The sequence below is a fragment of the Tachypleus tridentatus genome, unplaced genomic scaffold (assembly GCF_004210375.1).
Source record: "Tachypleus tridentatus isolate NWPU-2018 unplaced genomic scaffold, ASM421037v1 Hic_cluster_2, whole genome shotgun sequence".
Taxonomy (NCBI): Eukaryota; Metazoa; Arthropoda; class Merostomata; order Xiphosura; family Limulidae; genus Tachypleus; species Tachypleus tridentatus.
This window is the reverse complement of record NW_027467782.1, coordinates 26193106-26219448: the sequence shown is the minus strand read 5'-3', so window position 1 is coordinate 26219448 and position 26343 is coordinate 26193106. Positions and strand designations below refer to the sequence as shown.

The window sequence follows — 26343 nt, the reverse complement described above, 5'->3', positions numbered from 1 at the left end:
CTTTCTTTCTTTCCTAATTGGGTGGAGGAGAAAGAAGTACAACGTTTAAAGACTAAATAATATCACTTATTTGGAGGCTCAGAAATTAATGTCCCAAACTCCATCTAAGACTATGCTGCTGCATTCCATTCCACTGCTACTGTGAGAGCGCAGACAGATCTGTCCGTGCCTCTAACAGAGTAATTTTCAAATCATCTCAATGATCTTTTGCCCTCCATAATTAAGAGACTAGACGAGTCAACGTCTACTTCCCTTTCTGTCCCAAACAATTCTTCCAGTTGCTGTCCAGACCTACTTCCTTTGAATTTGAGTTCTGGCGTTTCCTTGTGTCCATCATCTTCTCTGGCTCTGAGATGCAGAATAATAATTCGTTCACGCCCTCAATCGCTGGAATCTTCTTCCAACGACAGAGACCTGCCCAATCAACCCAAGGCAGGATCCATGGAGGTCGATAAACTTCCTTCTAATAAAGAAACGTGTTCGAAAACAAAAACACTCTCGACCCAATTCTCCAGCACATAAGTAAAAATGGTCATTTTGATACAGTGGAACTGTCACGGTTTATGTTCAGATCTGGATCATATTAAAGCACTGATTAATTCTTACCATCCTGTGTGTCTTTACAGGAAACATTCCTTTTTTACACTTGAGGGACCTTAATGAACGTATTCCCTTCTGGAGAGGTGCTGATATTGATGGGAGAGGTCATTTCGTAAAGCATATGCTCTCGGATCACAACATTTTTTTCTTCAGTACCGGTGTTTGTATATATTTTCATGCATTTAGTCAGAGTTTTACTGCTATTGATCTCTTGATCTAGTCTTCTTCACTTTTCCTGACCTTTTATGTAAGGATGACAGAAACCCACAGGGCAGTGATCATTTTCCTATCATTTTGAGAGAGAATGGCCTTGGTCGGTGCCACGAGGTTCGCGTGTCTCGGGGGAAGCTGGACCAAGCCAGTTGTCCCTCTTTCTCGGAACTTGATCCTGCCATCTTCAATTAGCCATCAACAGACAAATGAGTGACAGCGATAACTAACTGTAGTATCCAAGCAACACCTCAATCTATACATAAAACCTCGACACATTTTCCATGGTATACTTGTCCGTCGTGGAATCCACAATGCCACACAGCATGCAAGGCTCAAAAACGGGCCTGGGATACCTTTCATAGATATCCCACACTTTCGAACCACATTACTTTTCAGCAAGCACGCGCGTATGGTCAGCAATTAAGACATCAAAGACAAAAAGAATCTTGGATTAAATTCTCAACAAATACCTCTTCTATCACCAGTTCCAAAATCATTTGGGACAAGATTCTTTTTGGCCTTCGTATCCAGGCACAGTTAGATAAATTGGTTCTGTTCTTGGATAATATTGCTCTATCCACTGGTCAGCCCCTCCCACCAAGGCTTATTACCATTCCCAAGTGTGACCTTTCTTCGAGTCGTTTGAGAAAGGTGGATACGTCTTTTTTGGAAGCACCATCTTCTGTTTGCTAAGCACATTTTGAACCATCTTTCCATTCCATTTTATACGGATGGTTCAAAATCAGGTTACTATGTGGGCTCTGCCGTAGTTTGTTGTAGTTCGATGGTTGAGTGCAGAATCCTCTCTACAGTTTCTGTGTTCACTGCCAAACTGTATGCCATTTCTTTTGTCCTCGATCATATAGAAACCAAGCAATGGTCAAATTGTACTATTTCTACCGACTTGCTTAACTCTCTACTGGCTCAGGAATCACTTCACATTAGGTTTTCATCCTGTTCTTGCCGACATTCAAAACGGACTGACCAGTTTATCTTTAACATCTACTTTTATCCAGTCCTTCTGGACACTAGGACGCGTTAGTGTTCTCGAGAACGAGCTCGCTGGCATCGCAGCTGAGTTTATCTGCTCTGGCATTATTACTACTGTGCCTTTTCCAAACATAAACTATGGTCCTGTATTCAAGGCTCGGCTCTGTGCCAGTTGGCAGTCGACTTGGAGTGAGCAGCATGATAACAGTCTTTTCCAGATAAAACCCTCTGTTAGTCTTTTGTCGCCTTGTTTGTGCAAGAATCGGAAGGAGGAGGTTGTCTTAATTGGACTACGCATTGGTCACAGTTTTTAACTCATCGTTTTTTTTTTATCCAGGACTGTCGCTCCAGTGTGTGGTCTATGTGACACTCAAGTCGCAATAGTCTACACTTTACTGTCGTACCATCATTACGACTTTGAACGACGGCACCGTTTTAGACATGTTTTATCCAAAGGTTTACCCCTGATCCTGGACAGTACCGTTGGGGATGGTGACACTGTCCGCTTTACAAATGTTTTTTTAGTTTTTTAAAGGATATTGGCCTTTTAAACGCTATTTAAGTTTTTAATCAAAAATTGAACTTTGCTTTGTTTTAAAATGATTCGTGTTTAGGTATTTTAATAAATTTATTTTCAATATTTAACCGGTTGTTTGGCGCAAATGGCCTCGCTGCTTCGCACCATAAAACGCCAAACTTTCGTTTAGCTCTCGTGTAGCTTTGTGCGAAATTCCAAAACAAACAAATCAATAGCTCAAGGCAGGACTAGTATACATACACTATGTGATAAATCTATTTGTGGTATTTTCAAGTGAATTTATTCCTCTACAAATGTCACACAGTGAGATCCTCAAATAAAAGCATATTCAATTAGTATGTATGTGGAGAAGTGTGTGCTTGAAAACTTCCTTTCATTGCAATATCCTATGGTTATGACACCAAAATTTTTTCTTCTAACCCACGATGTAATTTTATATCGTTACATAAACTATTTGATAAGTAGTACAGTTACATCTATATCGTTACATAAACTATATGATAAGTAGTACAGTTACATCTATATCGTTACATAAACTGTTGGATAAGTAGTACAGTTACATCTATATCGTTACATAAACTGTTGGATAAGTAGTACAGTTACATCTATATCGTTACATAAACTGTTGGATAAGTAGTACAGTTACATCTATATCGTTACATAAACTGTTGGATAAGTAGTACAGTTACATCTATATCGTTACATAAACTGTTGGATAAGTAGTACAGTTACATCTATATCGTTACATAAACTATTTGATAAGTAGTACAGTTACATCTATATCGTTACATAAACTATTTGATATGTAGTACAGTTACATCTATATACATCGTTACAGTTACATCTATATCGTTACATAAACTATGATAAGTAGTACAGTTACAGTTACATAAACTATTTGATATGTAGTACAGTTACATCTATATCGTTACATAAACTATTTGATAAGTAGTACAGTTACATCTATATCGTTACATAAACTATTTGATAAGTAGTACAGTTACATCTATATCGTTACATAAACTATTTGATATGTAGTACAGTTACATCTATATCGTTACATAAACTATTTGATAAGTAGTACAGTTACATCTATATCGTTACATAAACTATTTGATAAGTAGTACAGTTACATCTATATCGTTACATAAACTATTTGATAAGTAGTACAGTTACATCTATATCGTTACATAAACTATTTGATAAGTAGTACAGTTACATCTATATCGTTACATAAACTATTTGATAAGTAGTACAGTTACATCTATATCGTTACATAAACTATTTGATATGTAGTACAGTTACATCTATATCGTTACATAAACTATTTGATAAACTATTTGTAGTACAGTTACATCTATATCGTTACATAAACTATATATATCGTTACATATGTAGTACAGTTACATCTATATCGTTACATAAACTATTTGATATGTACATCGTTACATAAACTATATCGTTACATATATCGTTACATAAACTATTTGATAAGTAGTACAGTTACATCTATATCGTTACATAAACTATTTGATAAGTAGTACAGTTACATCTATATCGTTACATAAACTATTTGATACAGTTACATCTATATCGTTACATAAACTATTTGATAAGTAGTACAGTTACATCTATATCGTTACATAAACTATTTGATAAGTAGTACAGTTACATCTATATCGTTACATAAACTATTTGATAAGTAGTACAGTTACATCTATATCGTTACATAAACTATTTGATAAGTAGTACAGTTACATCTATATCGTTACATAAACTATTTGATGATATAGTAGTACAGTTACATCTATATCGTTACATAAACTATTTGATACAGTTACATCTATATCGTTACATATATCGTTACATAAACTATATTTGATATGTAGTACATCTATATCGTTACATCTATATCGTTACATAAACTATTTGATAAGTAGTACAGTTACATCTATATCGTTACATAAACTATATGATACATCTATATCGTTACATAAACTATATATGTAGTACAGTTACATCTATATCGTTACAAACTATTTACATCTATATCGTTATAAAAGTACAGTTACATCTATATCGTTACATAAACTATTTGAGAACTAGTACAGTTACATCTATATCGTTACATAAACTATTTGATAAGTAGAACAGTTACATCTATATCGTTACATAAACTATTTGATAACTAGTACAGTTACATCTATATCGTTACATAAACTGTTTGATAAGTAGTACAGTTACATCTATATCGTTACATAAACTATTTGATAAGTAGTACAGTTACATCTATATCGTTACATAAACTATATGATATGTAGTACAGTTACAAAGAAAAACATAGTTTATAAATTTTTATTTTATCATTGCTGCTTTCATTTTACTTCATGTTTTGATTACTTTAAAACAAACAAACCTGATTTATAAGGAAATTCGTTTCCTCTACTGTAATTTTGTTAAAACTTAGCAAACAAACTATCAAGAAACAAAACAAAATTAAAATCACTGTAACAAAAAGATAAATGTCAATAAACAGTGTCAGTATAACAAAATTGTATTGCTGATCCCGGAATTCGTTTCAAGAAGTGAACAGAGTGAAGACAGCTGATTGTGTTCTATTAAAAGATAGAGAGAGAAAGTAATGACGTTAATCAGAACAAAGAAATGCTGTTTGTCAACACATTAAGTTTTCGTTTTCTCTAAACGACGATATTTCTGTTTTCAGTTTTTATTTGTGTGTAGGAACAATCGTTTACTATTCATATAATTTACAATGATTTTTTTTCTCCGTTTGTTACTTATTGAATTTTCCCTAAAGCTGCTCAGGGGCTTTGTTTTCTTGTCGTTCCTAATTTCGAAATGATTGAATGAAGGGGGAATAATGATACTCCAACTAAATAATGTTATTTGACAGTCACTTTTATAACGCACCTACCTCTGCATAAATACGTGGTACAATTTTTTCGCATTAAATTCGCTGTAAGTGAAATAGAAGTGTGCACAGTCTGTCTCTAAACATGGGACCTCGGATCTGTGGTCCGGTATACAATATATATTTTTCAACTTAGTAACATGATTCCTTTTACCTCTAAGTACCTGCTAAATAAATATTTTAAACGTCACAATAGACTATTTTTATTAAAATATAAGTCAATAAAACAGTTTTAATATGCTGTTAAACACAAGTTAATATAGGTTTTATTCCTCTATTTTCATGCTGCTACTGTTTGTTGAAGCTCAGTCTTTTCAACTGAACCTTCTGCCTGATATTTGACCAATCTGTAAGAAAAGATCTGAATACAAAATTGACATTTATTAAAAAGAAATGGCAAGATTCGATAATAGCATTTTAACACATTTTCAAGCATATTCCCTGGTTATAACTCAAACACAGGATAGATGGCGCTTTAACACTTAAATGGAAGGTTCGAAAGTTCACGTGCGTGTTAGATTTGCTCTTAAATACCCTACAGCATTCTGAATATTTCTGTAAGTTTGGTTTTTTGGAATTTCGCACAAAGCAACTCGAGGGCTATCTGTGCTAACCGTCCCTAATTTAGTAGTGTAAGACTAGAGGGAAGGCAGCTAGTCATCACCACCCACCGCCAACTCTTGGGTTACTCTTTTACCAACGAATAGTGGGATTGACCGTCACATTATAACGCCCCCACGGCTGGGAGGGCGAGCATGTTTGGCGTGACTCGGGCGCGAAGCTGCGACCCTCAGATTACGAAGCGCACGGCTTAACGCGCTCGGCCATGCCAGGCCCGTTTCTATAAGTAAAAAGTCACATATTTTTTAAAACAGTTTGAATTTCTCTTTACTTGAATAATAATAAGCCAAGACTTCTTTGAAAGAACTAGCATCTTTCTGCGACTGAATAATACAGCCACAACTTGTTTTAAATACTTTGAATTTCCATATAATTGTACAATAATTAAAAACCTTCTTCAAAACATAAGAGATTTATTCTTAATTTTAAGGTAAACTCATACCTATGTTAGATATAACTAGCACAAAATATCTGTGGAGTTTAGGACTTTTCATGATTTACAGATACCTCAATATGTCAATTAAGCTTCCCTATGACATCTAATTATTTTATATTTAACTATAAGTAGGGTTAGTATAAAAAGAAAACACTAAACCCTTTTGGTATCAAACCGTGGCATTGGTATCTGTGCACGTAAGGTATGTTTAGTTTCAATAGCTTCTGAGTGAGAATATAAACACAGTTTGAAACTTCATGAACACAGGATCTGGGGGAAGAGGGGGAGGGAGAGAAGAAACAGATACTAGATTCGGTTAGTGCGTTCCTCAAAACTCTATCCATTGTGTTTGGGTAATCTTCATGGAACTTTGTAACCCCTCTCATTGGTTTGTTTTTATTTCAATTTCGCACAAAGCTACTCGAGGGCTATCTGTGCTATCCATCCCTAATTTAGCAGTGTAAGACTAGAGGGAAGGCAGCTAGTCATCACCATCCACCGCCTGTTAAAATACACGACATTGTCTAACTTTCATTTATAATGACTCAATTTTTCTTTACATTTTAAACAGAAACAGCATTTAGGTTCAGTAAAGCTTCTATCCCCTCAACTTTTAACTAGTCAACATATTTACCTCTAGTATCCATAGTTTAAAATAGTTTACATCCACTAAAAGGAATTGATATTCACACACTCGTAAAATAAGGCGATTCTGATGAAATGAAATAAGTTACTTCCAAGAAAAGAAGTGATACTCTACTGTGTCTGTGTTTTCTTAAATACAACTTGAACAATGGGCTATGTGTTCAATGCCTAACAAATATATCAAGAGGTAATAGCCCTCAAAATTACTGTTAAGCCTATAGAAAAGTTCACACTCTCGTATAGCTTATTTGTGACAGTGTGGAGGCCTTATCTTAACAATTTTCAACCAATAACAGTACTGATGCATAGTTACAGAATAATTCTAATATTTTAACTACCAAAGATTGCCATCGTGCAATTAAACAGAGGAGGATAGATTCAGAAAATCAGATGCTTCATTATAAAGTGGTTATTTCTGATAATTTTTATATTTGATTAAATATTAGTTTCACGGTATGTAAGCCTCCGACGCCATAGTAGCTGAAAAAGCCTCAAAACATCTTCTTCAAGGGATGTTCTATGAAATGATTGATGTAAGATTCTTGAAGTTTCTCACCCGGTCAAAGAAGTCTGCGAAAATGCAGACTTCTTTGACCTGTACGAAGAAATGAGCCTCGTCACTGAATACCACCTTCTTTCATTGTTTTTGCGTCTAGTTCTTGTATTTCAGACCTCATTGATACCGTTTTTTCTTCATTGAGTTGATAAGAAGTTGTTTTTTGACTGGTCTCTTTGCCCTTCTAATGCAATTTCGAATAACGTAATATTCCTCAAAATTTCGTCATATATTCCAGAAATAGATCGACCGTACCGCAAAACACAGCTTATGACGCCGTCTGTGTGAAAAAAAATGAGTGTTAAAGGAAATCCAACGAGCCAACACCGGCCATCATGCTGAAAATATTGTAAAATGACCATTTGTTTCAATTAATTTGCACAAGGGTGTAGAACACAAACATATACCTATTTAAAAGCTGCGCACTCATCAAACAATAAACAAATAAAAGAGAGCAAGCAAGCAGGGAAAAATAAGAAAACAACGACATAAAAACACCCAAATAAAACCATAAATCTAGCAAATAAACAACAGTCGGCCTCTGATTATCTATACCTTAGAAGCAGCCAAAAACATCTTCATAGAGTTCACCCACAAACATCAGAATTCGCAAATACAGATAACATCACTTTACTTTTAAAAATAGCAAAGAAACATTTGGTACTGATAATCCTATATTTAATTGGAACAATTATGATTTTTTGTTTGTTCAAAACCAAATAATTACCCCTTACCAGAGCTTACTTTACTAGCATTAAATATACTATAAATATTTACACATTCAATATGAAATGCGTAATTTTATTTTCCGCTCATAATATTGTGATAAGTGATAATTTACAAGTGATCTATTTGAAGGGATATGCACGATGAAATAAAGCAAAGTGGTAATGAAACACTAAATGTATTACATTCATAACCATGGTCCTGATAATAGAAAGTAAGTAGTTTAAAATCCCTCAGTATTAAATATATAAAGTAGTTTAAAATCCTTTTCTAATCAATTAAGTATGTAGTTTAAAATCATTATGCAACAAATAAAGTATGTAGTTTAAAATCTTTTTATAATGAATAAAGTAAGCAGTTTAAAATCATTATGTTACAAATAAAGTAATTAATTTAAAATTATTTCTGTCATAAATAAAATAAGTAGCTTAATATCCCTTCAGTAACAAAGTAAGTAGTTTAAAATCCCTTTGTAATAAAGAAGTAAAGTAGTTTAAAATCACTTTCTAATAATTAAAGTAAGTAGGTTAAAATTCTTTCTGTAATAAATCAACTAAGTAGTTTAACTATTTTTCCATAATAAAGTAAATGGTTTAAAATCATTAATTTTGAAATAAATAAAGTAAGTAGTTGAAAATCCCTTCTGCAATAAATAAAATAAGTAGTTCAAAATCATTATGTAATAAATAAAATAAGAAGTTTAATATCCCTGCTGTAATAAATAAAGTGAGTAGTTTAAAATTATTAATTTTGTAATAAATAAAATAGTTTGAAATACCTTCTGTAATAAATAAAGTAAGTAGTTTAAAATTATTCCTGTAATAAATAAAGTAAGAAGTTTAACACCCTTTTTGTAATAAATAAATGAAGTAGTTTATTTTTTTCTGTAATCAATAAAGCAAATAGTTTAAAATCATTATTTAATAAATAAAGTGAGTTGTTTAAAATTATTAATTTTGTAATAAATAAAGTAGATTAAAATCATTATGTAACAAATAAAGTAATTAGTTTAAAATTATTTCTGTAATAAATAAAATAAGTAGTTTAGTATCCCTTCTGTAGTAAAGTAAGTAGTTTAAAATCCCTTTGTAATAAATAAAGTTAATAGTTTAAAATTGTTTGAATAATAAATAAAGTAAGTAGTTTAAAATCATTATGTTATATATAAAGTAAGTAGTATAAAATCATTTTCCAATAAATAAAATAAATAGTTCACAATCATTATGTAATATAAAAAGTAAGTAGCTTAAAATCATTATGTAATAAATAAAGGAAGTAGTTTAATATTCTTTCTGTAAATAAAGTGAGTTGTTTAAATTTTTCTGTAATAAATAAAGTAAATCGTTTAAAATCATTATTTAATAAAGTTAGAAGTTTCAAATTATTCAATTTGTTACAAATAAAGTTGTTTAATGTCCCTTTATAATAAATAGTCTAAGTAGTTTAAAATCTCTTTGTAAAAATGAAGTAAATAGTTCAAAATTTCTTCTGTAATAAAGTAATTAGTTTAAAATTATTTCTGTAATAAATAAAGTAGTTTGAAACCCCCTCTGTAATAAATAGAGTAAGTAGTTTAAAATCATTATGCAATAAATAAAATAAATTATTTTAACTCATTAAGTAATAAATAAAGTATGTGGTTTAAAATTTTTATGTAATAAATAAAGTAATTCATTTAAAATTATTTCTGTAATAAATAAGTCGTTTAATATCCCTTCTGTAATAAAGTAAGCAGTTTAAAATCTCTGTAATAAAAAATAAAGTATTTCAAACTCACTTTATTTATTACAAAGTAAATAGTTTAAAATTCCTTCTGTAAAAAATTAAGTTGTTTAAAATTATTTCCATAATAAATAAAGTAAGTAGTTTAAAATCATTATGCAATAAATAAAATAAGTAATTTACAATCATTATGTAATATATAAAGTAGTTTAAAATCATTATGTAATAAATAAAGTAAGTAGTTTAAAAATATATCTAATAAATAATGTAAGTAGTTTAATATCCCTTCTGTAATAAAGTAAGTAGTTTAAAATCCCTTTGTAATAAATAAAGTATAAAACTGTATGCAGAATACAAAATTAAGGTTAAAACGTAGTTCACCACAGTAACGTATAGGTGAAGTTATCTAACCTAATGTCACAGTAAAATAAAAATTAATTTCTCACAAATTGTAGGTAAAGGAACTGTAAATATCATTTTCAAGGAACTGTTTAACATTGTATTAAATCATGATATGTGAATAAAAAAATTGTGGTTTCAAATGTTTTGTGAATTATTGCGGAAAACTGAACTGTGTTTGCAAGTTCTTAATCGAAACAATTACCAGCACTAACCCATTTCTACGCATTGAAACTAAAACATTATAAAGACCTACAGTGGCCCAACGGTTGTCTGCGGACTCACACCGCTAGAAACCGGGTTTCGATACCCGTGGTGGGCAGAGCACAGATAGCTTTGTTCTTAATTCCAAACAAACATTATAAAGTGCCTCCTCATCACCACCCACTACTCTTTTACCAACGAATAGTGGAATTGACCGTCACCCCACGGCTGAAAGAGCGAGCATGTTTAGTGTAACGGAGATTCAAACCCACGACCTTCGGATTACGAGTCGAGCGCCTTAACCACCTGGCCATGCCGGACCCGTTGATAAACCCTGCTGTAATTTATCTATACACTTTTATATAAGAAAGCCCTTAAAGTAACTCATTTATGTAACGTTTTTAATTTAAGAAAGGGACTAAAACCATGAACTACCTCTTGTAGATTTTTTTACTCAGTGACATAACCTCCTTCCCCCATCGACATCTAGTGGCTAAGCAATAATTGTACAGGCTCGTAACACCAAAAACCAGGTTTCTTTACCCGTGGTGGGCATGACACAGATAGCCCATTATGTGTCTTTGTACTCATCAACGAGCGAACCATACTAGGAAATACTGTTAAAATATTAGTACTGATTTATTTTAGGAATAACCACAATAAAGATGCTATGAAAAACACATTTTATTATTTTATATTCTTTTATTTAATGTTATAGCCTACATTCTTTATAGAAAAAAAGAGATAAAATGAAGGCTTTATATTTGAACTTACATCCAGCCATCGTACACATACAGCATAGCTCGGATGTTACATTCCAGCCTGAAACATCATATGAAGTTAACATTCAAAATTTATAATATGAACATACAAAACAAAAATGTAATATTTTAACGCGGTTTAAAGGCAGAAATAAAAATAGTTCTATGTACAGCAAAATTCCACGTCTCAATATCACTTTAAAGCCAATTTTGCTTGTTTTATACAATAAAAATACAATATATTTAAAGCCTTTAAAATAAAGTATCGTTTCAAAGACACACAAATATTCGTTACGTTCTATTTAAAATATTCAATCGTTGCCACAAACTGTTTTCACAAATAGTAATATCTTTATAACAATTCATAAAAAACACTTGTTGTAGTCAAATTTTTATATCAGATCATGAATTGATAATACGTTTTTAAAGCGAAGTATGTTATTATTATTAACGAATTTGTATTACTCCGAGAAGATAAATAAGTCCTCAGAGAAAGTACCTTGATGACCCAATAATATAACATCAAAATTCCTTACAGCAAAGTTATCAACTATCACGTGTAGGTGATAATTTGAAATTACAGTGGTGCCTCGGTTCTCGAACAATTCGGGTTTCGAACATATTGTTTGAGAAAAAAAATGTCTCGATTGTCGAACATAAACTCGGTTCCCGAACCAAGCTGTCGAAGCCCAAACCCCCGAAATAACCCGACTGATGACCCGAACGACCCTTCAACCATTTTCAGCCCACGCCAAGCTTGCCCAAAACAATTTACCCGCATCTGTCACTCAGTCCACACCCCCGCTAAAAGCTGCTGTGAACGTTCTCGTTTTTCTTTTTTTTTTCTCAATATTCTGATTAAATAAGCCACCATGGGGTCAAAGAAAGAGAATGAAAGTAGCAAACCAAAAATAAAAGTTGTTATAGGCACAATAGAGGTGAAAAAAGATCTCACAGCGAAGTATGAGAGTGGTGTTCGCGTGTCTGATCTTGCTACACAGTTTGGTATGGCGAAGTCTACAGTCTGCACCAAACTGAAAAATAAAGAGGTCAACAAAGGAGCTGATGTTGCAAAAGGAGTGACAGTGCTTACGCCACAAAGATCACAAACAATGGAAGAGGTAGAAAACTGTTGTTGATTTGGGTAAACGAAAAACAGTTAGCTGGTGATAGCATTTCTGACCCCATCATTTGTGAGAAAGCAAAGCAGTTGCATGCTGACCTCCTGAAAACACCTCTGGAACGAGTGCTGATACAAGCGATGCCTTTAGTGCCAGTAGGGGTGGTTTAAAAAATTTAGGAAGAGAAGTGGCATATATAGTGTGGTGAGACATGAGGAGGGTGCCAGTTCTAACAAAGATGCTGCTGATAAATTTGTTTGGGAATTTAAGGATTATGTAGAAGCTGAGGGTTTTATTCCCGAACAAGTGTTCAACTGTGATGAGATAGGCCTCTTTTGTAAGAAAATGTCAAAGACGACCTACATCACCAAGGAGGAGAAGTCACTGCTAAGACACAAGCCAATGGAGGACAGGCTAACTCTATTGTTATGTAGTAATGCAAGTGGGGATTTAAAACTTAAGCCTTTGCTTGTGTACCATTCTGAGAATCCGAGGGTTTTTAAGAAAAATAATGTCCTGAAAAGTAAACTAAATGTCATGTGGAGGGCTAATAGTAAAGCATGGGTAACCAAGCAATTTTTTATGGAGTGGGTCCATAAAGTATTTGCCCCAAGTGTAAAGAATTACCTCACGGAAAAATAGTTACCACTCAAGGCCCTTCTTGTGATGGACAATGCACCTGCTCACTCACCAGGCTTGGAAAACGGGTTGGTGGAGGAGTACAGTTTCATTACTGTAAAGCTCTTGCTCCCTGACACGACTCCTCTCATTCAGCCAATGGACCAGCAGGTCATATCGAACTTTAAGAAAATCTACACCAAAGCACTGCTTCAAAGGTGCTTTGAAGTGACCACTAACACAGAGTTAACCTTCAGAGAGTTCTGTAAAAATCACTTTAATGTACTCCATTGCTTGAGAATCATAGACAAAACCTGGAGGGAAGTGTCTTTGAGGACTATGAACTCAGAATAAATTGTGGCCAGACTCAGTAGCAAATAGACACTTTGAAGGCTTTGAGGTTGAGCCTGTTGTCGAGGATATTGTCTCACTAGGCAAGTGTATAGGCTTGAATGTGAGTGGTGATGATGTGTAGGAGTTGGTGGAAGACCACAACACTGAGCTCCCCACGGAAGAACTCCAAGACCTTCAGAAGGAGCAGTAACAGAAGGAAACTGAGGAAGTGTCTTCAGATGAGGAGGAGGGAAGGGATGATGTTTGTAGTTCACTGATCAAGGAAATGTGTGGAAATATAGGAGAGTTACAAAGTTTTGTGGAAAATTTTCACCCTGACAAAGCTGTAGGAAATCGCAGCATAAACCTTTTCAATAACAAAGCCATGTCTTACTTCAGAAACATTATAAAATGCAGGCAGAAACAAGCCTCATTAGAAAAGTTTTAGTGAGAAATAGGTCCAGTAAGTCTCAAGCAGGTTGCAGAGGTGCAAAGCGACAGAAAAGAGAGAGAACTCCAGAAGGAGAGTTACCTGACGTTTTTTATGGAAGATGACACCCCTTCCAAACAATAATAACCCTCTTACTCTCCACGTTCCTCACCACCTTTCACTTACGCCATCAGCTCTCCTCAGCACAGGTAAAGTGTAGTTAAATTTTCATTTATTGTTTTTTACTGTGTTTATAGTTTCTGTGGCTGACTTTATGCATATAAGTATTATTATACAGGTATAAATAAGCAATATTTTACTTAAAATGCTTCAAAATGCGTAATTTTTGGAGGTCTGTAACGGATTAATTTAATTTACAGTATTTTTTATGAGAAAAATTGATTCAGTTTTCAAACAGCCTTCTGGAACGGAATAAGTTCAAGAACCGAGGTGCCACTGTATATCAAAAATCAAGAATACCTTAGTGTATCAGAAAAGGTAAAAATACACTATTATCTGAATTAGTGCGATGAGGTCTTATCCTCGAATACTTCACTGATACATTTTCAGATTCTTGAGTGTTTCTCATGTATTAGGTTTACTCACTTTTTTCTGAATAAAAATTTGTTTCCGTTACACAGAAAGTATTCTTTAATGAAGTACAAACACGAGTCTAATAAATTCTCTTCACAAATTATCAGTGGTTTCCACTGAACTATCTCAGATAAGTGCCACTTCAAGCTGAAAAATTCTGCGAACTTTTTCTTTACTCACCACACATTCACCTCCTGCTCCGATTATTAACGTAAGAAAATGAAAATAAATTCTTTTACAGCTTCGCTTTAACAGATGCTACACAGAAAATCGACGATGCTGTTTTTAGTAAGTAGTTTGTGAATGTAATTCAGAAACCTGATGATTGGGGGGAACTGGTTGTGTAAACGTTATACAAAGAAAAGAAACAGATGTTTAGCTCTTCCTGTCTTCCTCGGTGAACAAATTATCTGCAGATCGCTAAATATTTGTCAGGTGAAAATTTATTGATAAATGAAAAAGGCTTAGCTGAGGTTTAATATAGAACGAAGTAAATATATGTAGAGATCACAATGCAAGCACCATTTCCATATCTAATGCATAAATGTACAAAATAAAATTTAAAAAACAAGAAGGCACAAACCAGAAAAGATCCTGGAATAAAATTATTCAAAGTAGTTAACTTTTAGTGACGTACAAGCCACATAAATTATGTTTGTCTATACAATTTAAAACTTTTTTTTAACAAAAACAGTATAAGTAGTTATACGTTCATATAACAACAATAACACTGTAAGACTGATGGAAATATCGGATTCTGTCCCTTAAAACAACCCCGGCTCTGTACTAAGATATAATAAACTAATAAAATTAACTCGAATGAAAGGCGTCTATTCATGTATATATATATCAACGACACATATTTTTTCGAAGACATATGTAATAAAGTTTAACGACAGCAAACAGTAAGGCCAAATTATTTAATTACAGGTTTTTTTTTCCTTTTTTGAACCATAATTCATAAAGTTCATGCTATTTCTAGTATCTCTACCATCACACTATTGGTTTAAATTTCAAGGTCTGTTTTTTATAAAAACACAAGAAATTAAGGATCGTTACGAGTTTTAACTTAAGTAATTTAAAAACAATTCTTGTTAATGAGATCTAACTAACTAATTATTCATAAAATGTCGTATAAAACTGTCTGTATTCTAACTACACATAATTGTTGCACATTATTTTTATAAAGGAAGGAAGCTTGTTTCACGAAAATTGGTGATGACAGAGAACTTGACTCACGAAAGTTGGTATTAAAGAAAAAATTCCGATATTTGAAGAAACTAGTTTTTTAAAAAGAATTCACAGGACGTAATATTTACTAAAAAATTGGTTTAAGGGTTTTTGTCATTATATTGCAGTACATACACGTGTGCACACATTTTCAGGTTCACTCTCCATATAAAAATAACGTTGTAACCAAACATAGAAGTTAATTAAAAGTCATTTACAAATGTCACGTTTTTTTGTGATTTAAGTCTTAGTGAATTCTACAACATACAAGAAAATACATTAGCAATTTCAGGTTTAAAATATTAATAAGGATTTCTGCCCGCAAATAAAGAAATCTGTTCCACAACATTTCAACAACACTATATCTGTTATAACCAGAGCGAATAATTATTAGTGGTTTACGTGTCGTTAATGTTGACTACATTTTGTTATAAAAGTTTATATAAGAAGTTTGTTGACAAATACAAGATAACGTGAGTTAAAAAAGCTTAGTCTGCTTTTAAGAAAGACAGCGCCATCTGATTTTTTGTTATAATTACGGTTTAAATCAGTTAAAATAATTAAAAAGATATTCATATTTTAAATCCAGACTTGTTTATGTAATGGCGATACCCACACACACATACACATACATACATACATATATATATATATATATATAGAGAGAGAGAGAGAGCGATCTATACATTCCAAAATGTCAGCTCTTGTAATCAAGTGCAGAAATAAAGTAAATATTAATGAATAATATATATATATTGAACCAAGCCTTGTTTGAATCTTAAAGCTAAAAACCTAATTTTCTAAATTAATTTATACTGCTGTGTTCAATATAAAGTTCTTAAAAGAAAGTTGACACATAATTTTATTAACTATAACCTGAAGGTAACATCTCGAGAGATGGTTTGTCTTTTAAAAACCTATTTCTACTCTAAAACTGGTTAATATATTTCACTAATAGAATCCTAACTTGAGAATTAAGTTATATATTAGTTCTCTAAACGTACTTAACTGTTGCAGAAACGTGCTTATGTATCAAACTTAAATTAACAAAAACGATACATGAAATTCTCAATATAAACGGACTGTTTGAAATCCATTTTTTTAAATTGAAAAAAAAATTGCGTCCTATAAGAAAATACGAATATTATAACTGTGTATGTCACTTTGTCCAATAGATGTGGTTCGTTCTAGGGTTCACATATGTTCTGAGAGAAAGAAATCACAAATACACAGCGATTCTTAACAAACTTGCACATATTGTTCGAATTACCATTCTCCACTTTGCACATTTAATATAAAAATTGTCATCATACGAAACGTCACACCAGTGCTTATACTGTTCACGAATCGTTTTTACGATATCGGCGAAACATCAAAACCTTCTAGTCTAATAATAATTAAGTACGGGCATTCTACATTAATTTGGTCTCCATGAGGAAAGGTACTATTGGTCCCAATGGACGTCTACTCATGAACAGATTGCTCTAATGCCTTTTTAGATTTCCTTTGCACTAAATTCGTCAGCGTATAAAATTGCTCTTTATCTCTAATATCAATACTTGTGACGTGTTCGAAATAGCAAGGAAGAGAAATATCACATTTTTAGGGTAACTTTATTTTTTTTCAACTTCCTGGAATTTTTCCCTTTAGCTTTAGGAACGGATAAAGATATATTGAGAGGGTCCGACGTCAGTAGGTCGACTTGTTCGTGAAACTATCTGGCAGCTGTTTTGTTTTCGAAACTGAAACCACCCATTTGGTGGTTTCACAGGATCGGTGGAAAGGAACATGGTGTGAAAAGTATTATCTTGGGCCTCGCAGTTCGTCAAATTGTCAATGACATCATGCCAAAGAATGAAACCTGTGCATTTTTCGGCGAGGACCAGTTTCAGTCTTCGTTGAGTTCGTGCTTTCGTTTCTCCTTCATCAAACAGCAGGACAGGGATACCTGTCAGGGCTAACTGCCATTCTTCCTCTGGCTTTCTCAAATACAGATTGGCCAGACACTGGCACACAAACACAAGTGTTTTGTGGCTACGAAAACCGTTTCGACTTGGGCTATGTCAATTCGCTGCATAAGTTATTTAATTCATCTTCTAAATCCTGTCGAAAATCCGCATCGTCAAATAACCACAACTGATACTTTTGTCTGTGTCCTCTACATTAATTCGGCCCAGAGTATCATATTTTTCTGTCAGTTTTTGTCCGGCTACCTTTTCTTTGGAAGATGGTTCGTGTGAAGCTTCTGAGTAGATGATATTATCTGGATAGTTCGTATCTGGAATACAGAAAGTTCTATTTTCTGAACATGACTTCACAAAGTCATCTTTTTCACAAGAAGTATGTTGAATATTTGACATATGATCAGAAATTTCCATGTTTATGCCATTATTTGAAATCTTTTTTCCTTTATGAATATTTAATGAATTAATTCTTTCTGTTCGTCTAAACTATGAAAGGTGGAGATCCTTCTATAAAACTCAAATATTTTACACAAAACCTTGAAAGACGTTGAGTGTATACCTTAATATCTGTATAATACTTCGTGTGGTAGATTTCTTCAGGAACTTGTGACATAACCTCCAAATAATACAAGATTGTTTTTCTCCATGAAAATAATAAAAAACGCAACAGTTAATACATTTTATTTTTATTTTTACTAGATACACAAATTATTTATATACATTCGCATGAACGAGGTTTATGTGAACTTGTATGAAGCAACACTCTAGTAAAGTTAATTTTAAACAGAAATTTATTTTGTACCAACAATCTGAACAATATTATAAAATTTATTTCATTTCTGAATTATTTCATGTTATATCTCTGAAATCATTATCGACATTAAAAACTACGGAATTTTAACACTAACTTTCCGAAAAATAGGCTACTCTAATGTCTGTAATAAAATAGAGTATTTACGATTGAAATGAATACAATGTTACAATACTTTACACAGATACCAAAACATGTGTGAAATCTCTTTGGTATGGCTAGTCCTGTTTTTAATAACTATTTATTGTCCGTGATAACGAAAAATCCACTTGAAGTAAAAATGTATTATCAAGATGGCTGGTACGAGTATTGAAACTTTAAGTAAAGTAAAGTGAAGAACAACATTTCGACATTCTTATGTCATTTTCATGTCAACAAAGAGAAGTTGCAATGATTTTAATGTTGTATTCTTTTTATTGTAAATAAATATTTATACAAAAATGACGTTTTTAGACTATTTAAAGGTGGGGTAATATTACAGGTATTATTATCGAACTGATAACTCATTTTCAAAGTTATAACTGCAATGAAAGACTGTTCTACAACTTACACTCAGAGTTATAACTGCAAACAAAGGCCTATTCTAAAATATTCTAAAAAATTAGCTCTCCAAAGTGGTATCTAATGGTCAGTGATACCGTGAAATATATTCTGAAGTTATTGTAGGTTTTTCTAGTTATGGCAAAAGATAAATATTATGAAGGCAAGAACCCTCTGTAATTCTCCCAGTAGCACAGTGGAATGTCGGCGGACTTATACCACAAGAAACCGGGTTTTGATACCCATGGTGGGCAGAACACAGATAACCCTTTGTGAATTTTTGTGTTTAATAACAAACAACAATGGCAACCCTTTGTAATAACCCAACATTTATTTTCGAATTGATGAACTGGAAATTCTAGGATAAGCAGGAATCCGTTTCCAGAAATGCAGTATTAACCTAGTACGCTACTAATAACTTATTACGTTATTGAATTGCTCCGAAAAATTAATGGTTACCAAAATAAATCAGAACGAATCCTTAATATCCACAACACTTGGACTCTCAGGCAGGGATAATCTACTAGTCAATGTATTAGCTATATTTTTCTGTTTTGGCAATGCCAAGCATACAACCCGATTCAACTTTATTACTCAGCACTTATCTACTCGCCTACCCTCAAATAGAAATTATTTTAGGCACGATTAGAATAGATTCATCTATGAGACTTTGGACGTGATCAAATAAGTCAGTCGATAGGGTTTGACCTTCTGAGTTCAAAACTGCAATTAAATCTCAAATACATCAAGAAATGACGAAGCTGTGAGCTAAACCTTTGTGCTTTTAAAAAACAACAACTCAGAGGTGTACTACGAACTGCTATGCCGCGGCTAAAAATAACAGTAAGAGCTAGTTAGTATTGACCCTACAATACTGATAAACAGTATGTTTTCAAGGCGATATCGGTACAAAGATATCAGAAAATAGTATTACGATTTTAAACAAAAGGTTTAAGAGCAAAAGGGAAATAAATCTTAATTATCTGTATCCACATAATTATTCCTGCTATCGCTGATTAAACACGAAAAATAATTCACGTTAACTACTGGTTTTAGAGAAAAGTTTGGAACGAAGATTCGAATCTTGCACAACAGCGATATACGTGTGAGACAGGTTTCAAACGTTCAACGAGTTTTTTTAACGTTATTAAAACCAAATCAACTTTAGGGTTAACACTTATCTTCCAGTTCACGTCGTATTACCTTATAAGACTGAAACAACTTTTCCAATCCAAGCATGTACTTCCAAATATTTGTTTAATGTTCTTGTTCAGTTACTTACTCGTCGTTTCGCCAGCCCTTCTTTTTTTCACAGGTACAACTTAATTACTGAAGGGCTATTCGAATTTATAGCTCTCAGCCAAGTTTACAAAATTCTCTCGAAGATATATATTACATTACGTGAATAGTTAGTTGCACGAGGTGAAGGCTTATATCAACATCAGTCTTCAAGTTCTTACACTGTCCACTAGAATGGGGTGCTCTCGCTAACGCAGAAGTAATCTTACAGGCTCATCAAGATAAATAAAATCGGAGTTCGATACGCGGTTGGCACAGTCAAATATAGTCCGTTATGTAGCTTTGCATTTAACAAGAGACAAGTGAGCACAACCGTTTGTCCAACTAATTTTATCATATTGAGCAATTATATATTTCTGCCTAAAACCTGGAGAGTGAAATCAGTTACTTTTCTTGTTTATTATAGTGTCGTTAAAGAAACCGTTTGTACAACGATGAACTGACGATCAAACGAAATTCACCTACGGCATTCATATAACCGCTGTCGACCTGGAAATACCGGCTTTGAAGACCCACGGGGCTGCGGAAGTATTTTGGATTTCTTTTAAAGGGCCCTTCACGCGAAGCATCAAGTTTGATGGTGAAACAAGCTTTCTTTGGTTGCTTTACCAGTTTCAGCCCTTTTGATGCTATCTTTAAAACTTTACTGACAGGAGCTAAGTGTACGATTCTTAACCCAAGATAACAAAATTAGTACCTGAAAAGTACAGGTAACACATTTAAGACCTAATGACTACTTCAACTCATTTTGTACAACCTCACACATGCCATCCTTTAGAAAGTGTACTGACAGGAGCTAGGTGTAAGATTTTAACCAAGATAACAAAAAGTAGTACCTGAAAAGTACAGTCAAGACATAATCGCTGCCCATGTTTACTTTGTACAACCTCTCGACTGGCCTGAACGAGACCGAAACACTTAGAGAGACCAAAGTACAACAAAAATAAAAAAGAAATTCAACGAATGAAGACATGCTTGATTGATTTTAATCAATTCAACGAATGAAGACATGCTTGACTGATTTTAATCCATTAATTTTAAACAATTATGTTATAACCTTTTACGGTTTGTTTTACGTAATCAATGCCAGGGTAAAAATATTTCTTCCAATCTCAAAAATCCTGACTACTGTTAACACGCTACTAATAATCTACAATGTAAAATAAGACTTGTAACCATATAGAACAAAGTAATATTTGATTGGTGTTACATGTAAACAGCTATACTGGAGAAACTTGTTACCAAAGGAATTTGAACTTAAAACAAATAAAAAAGTCTCATAAAAGTAAAAACTATTATGAAATATATGTCGCCAGGAGACAACAGTTAAACTGTACTAGTTTTGTCTCAGTAATTTAGGTAATAGAAATATTTCGTGCACACTTGTACAAACAGACGCTATTGAAAACTATCTAAACAAGTTGACACGTGAAGACTGCTTTTATGAAAGTCTTTTAAAACCCGACAAGTACAAGCGATTGATCTCCCATCAAGACTTAACCCAAGGGCATAGGGGTCAGTGAAATCTCATAGTCAAAAGGCGACGGAGTCTCAGCTCAGTGAGGGTCAAAGCTATGTAGGGAACGGCCACTAAGAGAAATAATTTTGTTTGTTTCGGATATTTACAAGGGCTATCTGGGTTAGTAGTCCCTAATTTTAAAGTGGCTACAACAGCGCTGACATCCAGCCCTTGAGCCACTCTAATAATGTAATTTCAATGTCGCTCTTTTGACACAGACCCAAAGTGCGAGGCGCGATTTTAAGGCAACATGTAAGACCTCCGATTCACAGTCCAGAACGCTGACCACTGTCCAGTCAGTCACGTGATAAATTACTTTTGTTTTTTTCACATATTACGTCTAAAGATTTAATTGCTTGCTTGTTTGGAATTAAACACAAAGCTACACGATGGGTATCTAAACCCGGTTTGTAGCGGTGCGAGTTTACAGACTGTGGCACTGGGAGGGACGTGTAAAGAGAAACAAAACTAAGACACTTAGCACCTTTTCAGCAAAAGCTCGTTTCTCAAACACAACAAAAGTAAACAACTTAAGTAGAATGTATCTTTTATTGATTTCAATGCTGCAAGTGATAACAATTCTGATAGCACATATAAAGTAAAATTCGAATTTTAAAAACCTTCGACAGCATACAAATAGCCCTTCACGAAACATTGCGTTTAACAACAAACAAACAACTTACTCCATTCACTTTATAAAAAGATCCATAGTGGGACAGAGATAAGTGTATCGATTTTCAACACGGTTGATACCCCCGCTGAATATGCTCTACAATAAACATATAAATCATAATAAACAAACACTTCATAATATTCAAGATATAAAACACTCGTTAATAAGTGGCCTTGACGTTCAGCTTTAACTTTTAGGTAGAAAAATAGAAAACTTCAACGAAATATTGGTTTTTGTTTTCTTTTTCGAATTTCGCGCACATTTACACGAGGGCTAACTGTATTAGCCGTCCCTAATTTAGCAATGTAAGAATAGAAGGAAGGCAGCTTGTTATCACCACTGACCGCCAACTCTTGGGCTACTCTTTTACCAACGAATTGTGGGTTTGATCGGGACACTATAATGGCCCTACGGCTGAAAGGGCGAGCATGTTTGGTGAGACGGAAATTCAGAACCCGCGATCCTCGCATTACAAGTTAAGCGCCTTAACCACTTGGCCATGCAGCGCCAGAAGAATAGTAAACTTCAAGGAAATATTGGTTTTTGAATTTCATGCACAGCTACACGAGGGCTATTTGTTCTAGCCGTCCCTAATTTAGCAGTGTAAAACTAAAAGGAAGACAGCTAGTCATCACCACCAACTCTTGGGCTACTCTTTTATCAACAAATAGTGTGATTGACCGGGACATTATAACGCTCCCACGACTAAAATGGCGAGCATGTTTGGTGCGACGGGTATTCGAACCCGCAAGTCTCAGATTACGATTCGAGCGCTTTAACCACCTGGCCATGCTGGGCCCCGAAACATTGGACATCCGCCACCTTCATCCAAGCCATTCTTACCAAAAAAGCACCCACAACTAGAAACAAATTTCAAAGACATGTTCATGCAGAATACACAAGTCGAGAAGCTATTTAAGTCAATAGACAAATTTACACAGACACTCCATACAAAGAAGGATATAATGAAAACTCAATCATCACAAACGCACTTTTAAACATCAACTGATTTCTTCCAAACAAGCATGTTGAAACCTAGATATGTATTTCCAAGATAGCCTGGAGAACTAAGACAGACAAACAACCTGTTAGCGACTTTTGAAGATTTCGACACTCATTATCGAGAGAGTCTCATCACAGATATGGAACTGATGCTGTGTTCGACAGAATCTTCTATTACTGTCTCGTGTTCTCAACATTTTTACTCCTACAAAGAAAAAACAATCTTCGAAAAACGACTACCACGAGACGTTTTCAGACTCATTATAGACCCTTTTTAAAAATAGTCCATTATTCATTATGTATACTAATAATTTGTAATGTGCTGGTACGTGAACATATTACCACATGCTATTTATAAAATTATTGTACCTTTTAAAAAAGTAATGGATTAATATGTTTCTAGTCTTATATTTTTGTGAGGTGATAAAACTGTATACTTTCCTTGTAAGTTTATTATGCAGCAGTTAGAAAATTGTGCACAATTACTATTTAATTATATGAATTTTACTAAGTAAGTGGTGTATTATATTCACACAAGTAAGCACCATTTCTCCAAGTTATATTAATAACCTTTTAGAAGTGTATGTAGCTGTAACATTCGCAATGTCCTAATAATATGATGTTAGTTTTGAATATGTAATACAACAGTTCTGCTTAGATTATATGCAGAAATTAATCTATTTTAGTAAATGTATGGTTTTAATCCTTACAATATTAATAACACAATGGATTATTTTGATCTATAAACCTTGTAACCATTACTGTGATCACACTTTGAAAGTTCCTTGGAAATAATATATTTCTACAACTGTTATTTTAACTCTTCAGAATTTGTCGAATCTCCCCTTTAAATCAAAATGTACAGTTATTCAGTTACACATTTTTAACACTGAGTTATGCAACTATTTTTACTGGGACTGAAATAATTACAACTGAATACAAACCCTTATGGATGTAAGCTGTTTTTGGGTGAATCAAATTACCAACTTGTAACACTACATTTTTTTTCTTTCCTTGGCAGGTCATAAAAGTATTAGATGTTTTTAATATTTAAAATTACTAAATTTTATAAATTGAATCATATTTTCAATACTTCAAGAATACCATTCTACAGACTGATTAACCTGCATATTTATTTTTAATCTACATCACGTATTCTATAAAATTGTTGTGATATTTATAATTTTCTGTACTAAAAATTAACTTCCAATAAGTACTTATCTCCTTTTACACAGGTCTGAAATAACCAGGCAGTTAAGACCCTCAACTCGTAATTTGAAAGTTGCTAGTTCCAATCCCCATCACACCAAACATGCTCACCCTTTGGCTGTAGGGGACTTCTAATGTTACGGTCAATCCCAACATTCATTGGTAGAGAAGTAGCCCAAGAGTTGGCAGCGAGTGGTGATGACTAGCTGTCTTCCCTCTAGTCTTACACTGCTAAATTAAGGATGGCTAGTGGAGATAGACCTCATGTAGCTTTCACGAAATTAAAAAACAAACAAACAATCCTTTTACATCAATAGATATTCTCATTCAATGCTGGCATCTATTTGTGAAACTTGTTTTCAAGCATGTCCTGAGTTACTGCCTCCTCTTGATTGCAAATTATTCATTAAAATTATCATGTGACAACCCTCCATCAGTAATAGTGCAAGGTATTCTCATTACGCTTATGACTTCCTCTGTTCAATTCTACCAGATATCACTTTGAGTTCTCTTAGAATCTGGAAGCATCAGGTTTTAATGAAAAGGTAAGATGGGAAGTGTGAAATGAGGTAAGAACCTTCCTGAAATAAATTTACAGTTTGGGAGAATTACAACTTCCAATAGAGTACATTATGTCATATCAACAGATAGTGAAAATCTTACATTGAATAGGTGGAAGAAACAGTTTGAGGGAAGGAAAGAAGCATCCTCCAAAGTCATTCAAAGGACACACCTGAAAATAAGAAAGTCAAATTTGGAGAACTGATGTGGGAAACTGTACGAGCCAGGTGTACATTTTACCCATGTAAGGAAGGTGTGGTACTCATGGGAAAACTGGAATGTAATGAGGGCTATCAATCTTCATTAGAAGAAAAGTGAGGGCATAAAATACAGTGGAGAGTCTGAAGGAACAACAACACTTGAAACAGTGCAATGGATGACCACAAAGATCTATTTTCAAATGCAGACCGTAATGATTCACTCAATACAAGGCATGGTAGGGATGAAGAGCTATTCTATTCTACCTTAACCATATATGTTTTGGTTTAGAATAATGGCTACTTTGATAATACTTTCACAGTTGACTAGATGCCCCCCATTAGTTCTGTCAAGACAATATAAAATAAACTTAAAACAGATTTACCAGAGATCCATACAATGAAAAATAAACTTTGGAAGTACTGATGTGATTAATTATTATAGTTTACAAAAATAGAGGCATTCATGTAATCCACACCCTGCATACTGACACACTTGGTGATTTATTGAGATGGAAGATTAGTGTGAGAAAATATTACATTATAAAGAACATGGGGTTTACCAAACACAAGTTCTAACTTTTTGATAATCTATAATTAGTTCACATGTTTACCACTTTGCAAAATAAAATTGACAAGAGGAATGAAAATTAAAACAGACTCAAAAGGAAAAAAATATTAAAAAATGCACTGCAGACTCAACACATACCTAGATAAAAATTCTGCACTTTACAGGTCACAATTCTTTCGAAACAGAAACTAATATTACATGATTTATGTTCTCCTTGTAGCTGGCCAATCAACTTAGATGGCAATAATCCAGAAGAACATATTACTTTTGTGCCATCAATGATACAAATTCACACTCAAGTTGATACCAGGTGAACTATCCCATGAAG

General features: G+C 33.5%; 1 protein-coding gene across 33 annotated transcripts in view; it reads right to left on the bottom strand.

The window, feature by feature from the left end:
* The window catches only part of LOC143243051 (dynein axonemal heavy chain 7-like), a 76855-nt gene that overhangs the window by 13489 nt on the left and 37023 nt on the right, over window positions 1–26343 (bottom strand). For 18 of the 33 annotated variants that reach the window (XM_076486722.1, XM_076486696.1, XM_076486721.1 and 15 more), the window contains one exon: window positions 22486–22571. The exons of 5 other annotated variants lie outside the window; for them this stretch is intronic. The gene's annotated coding sequence lies outside the window, so the exon portion shown is untranslated. Of the gene's footprint in view, window positions 1–5509; window positions 7812–11017; window positions 11200–11356; window positions 11405–14866; window positions 17948–22485; window positions 24933–26343 lie in introns of those variants that run through there. 10 more of the 33 variants (XM_076486712.1, XM_076486697.1, XM_076486698.1 and 7 more) reach the window with 9 other exon arrangements.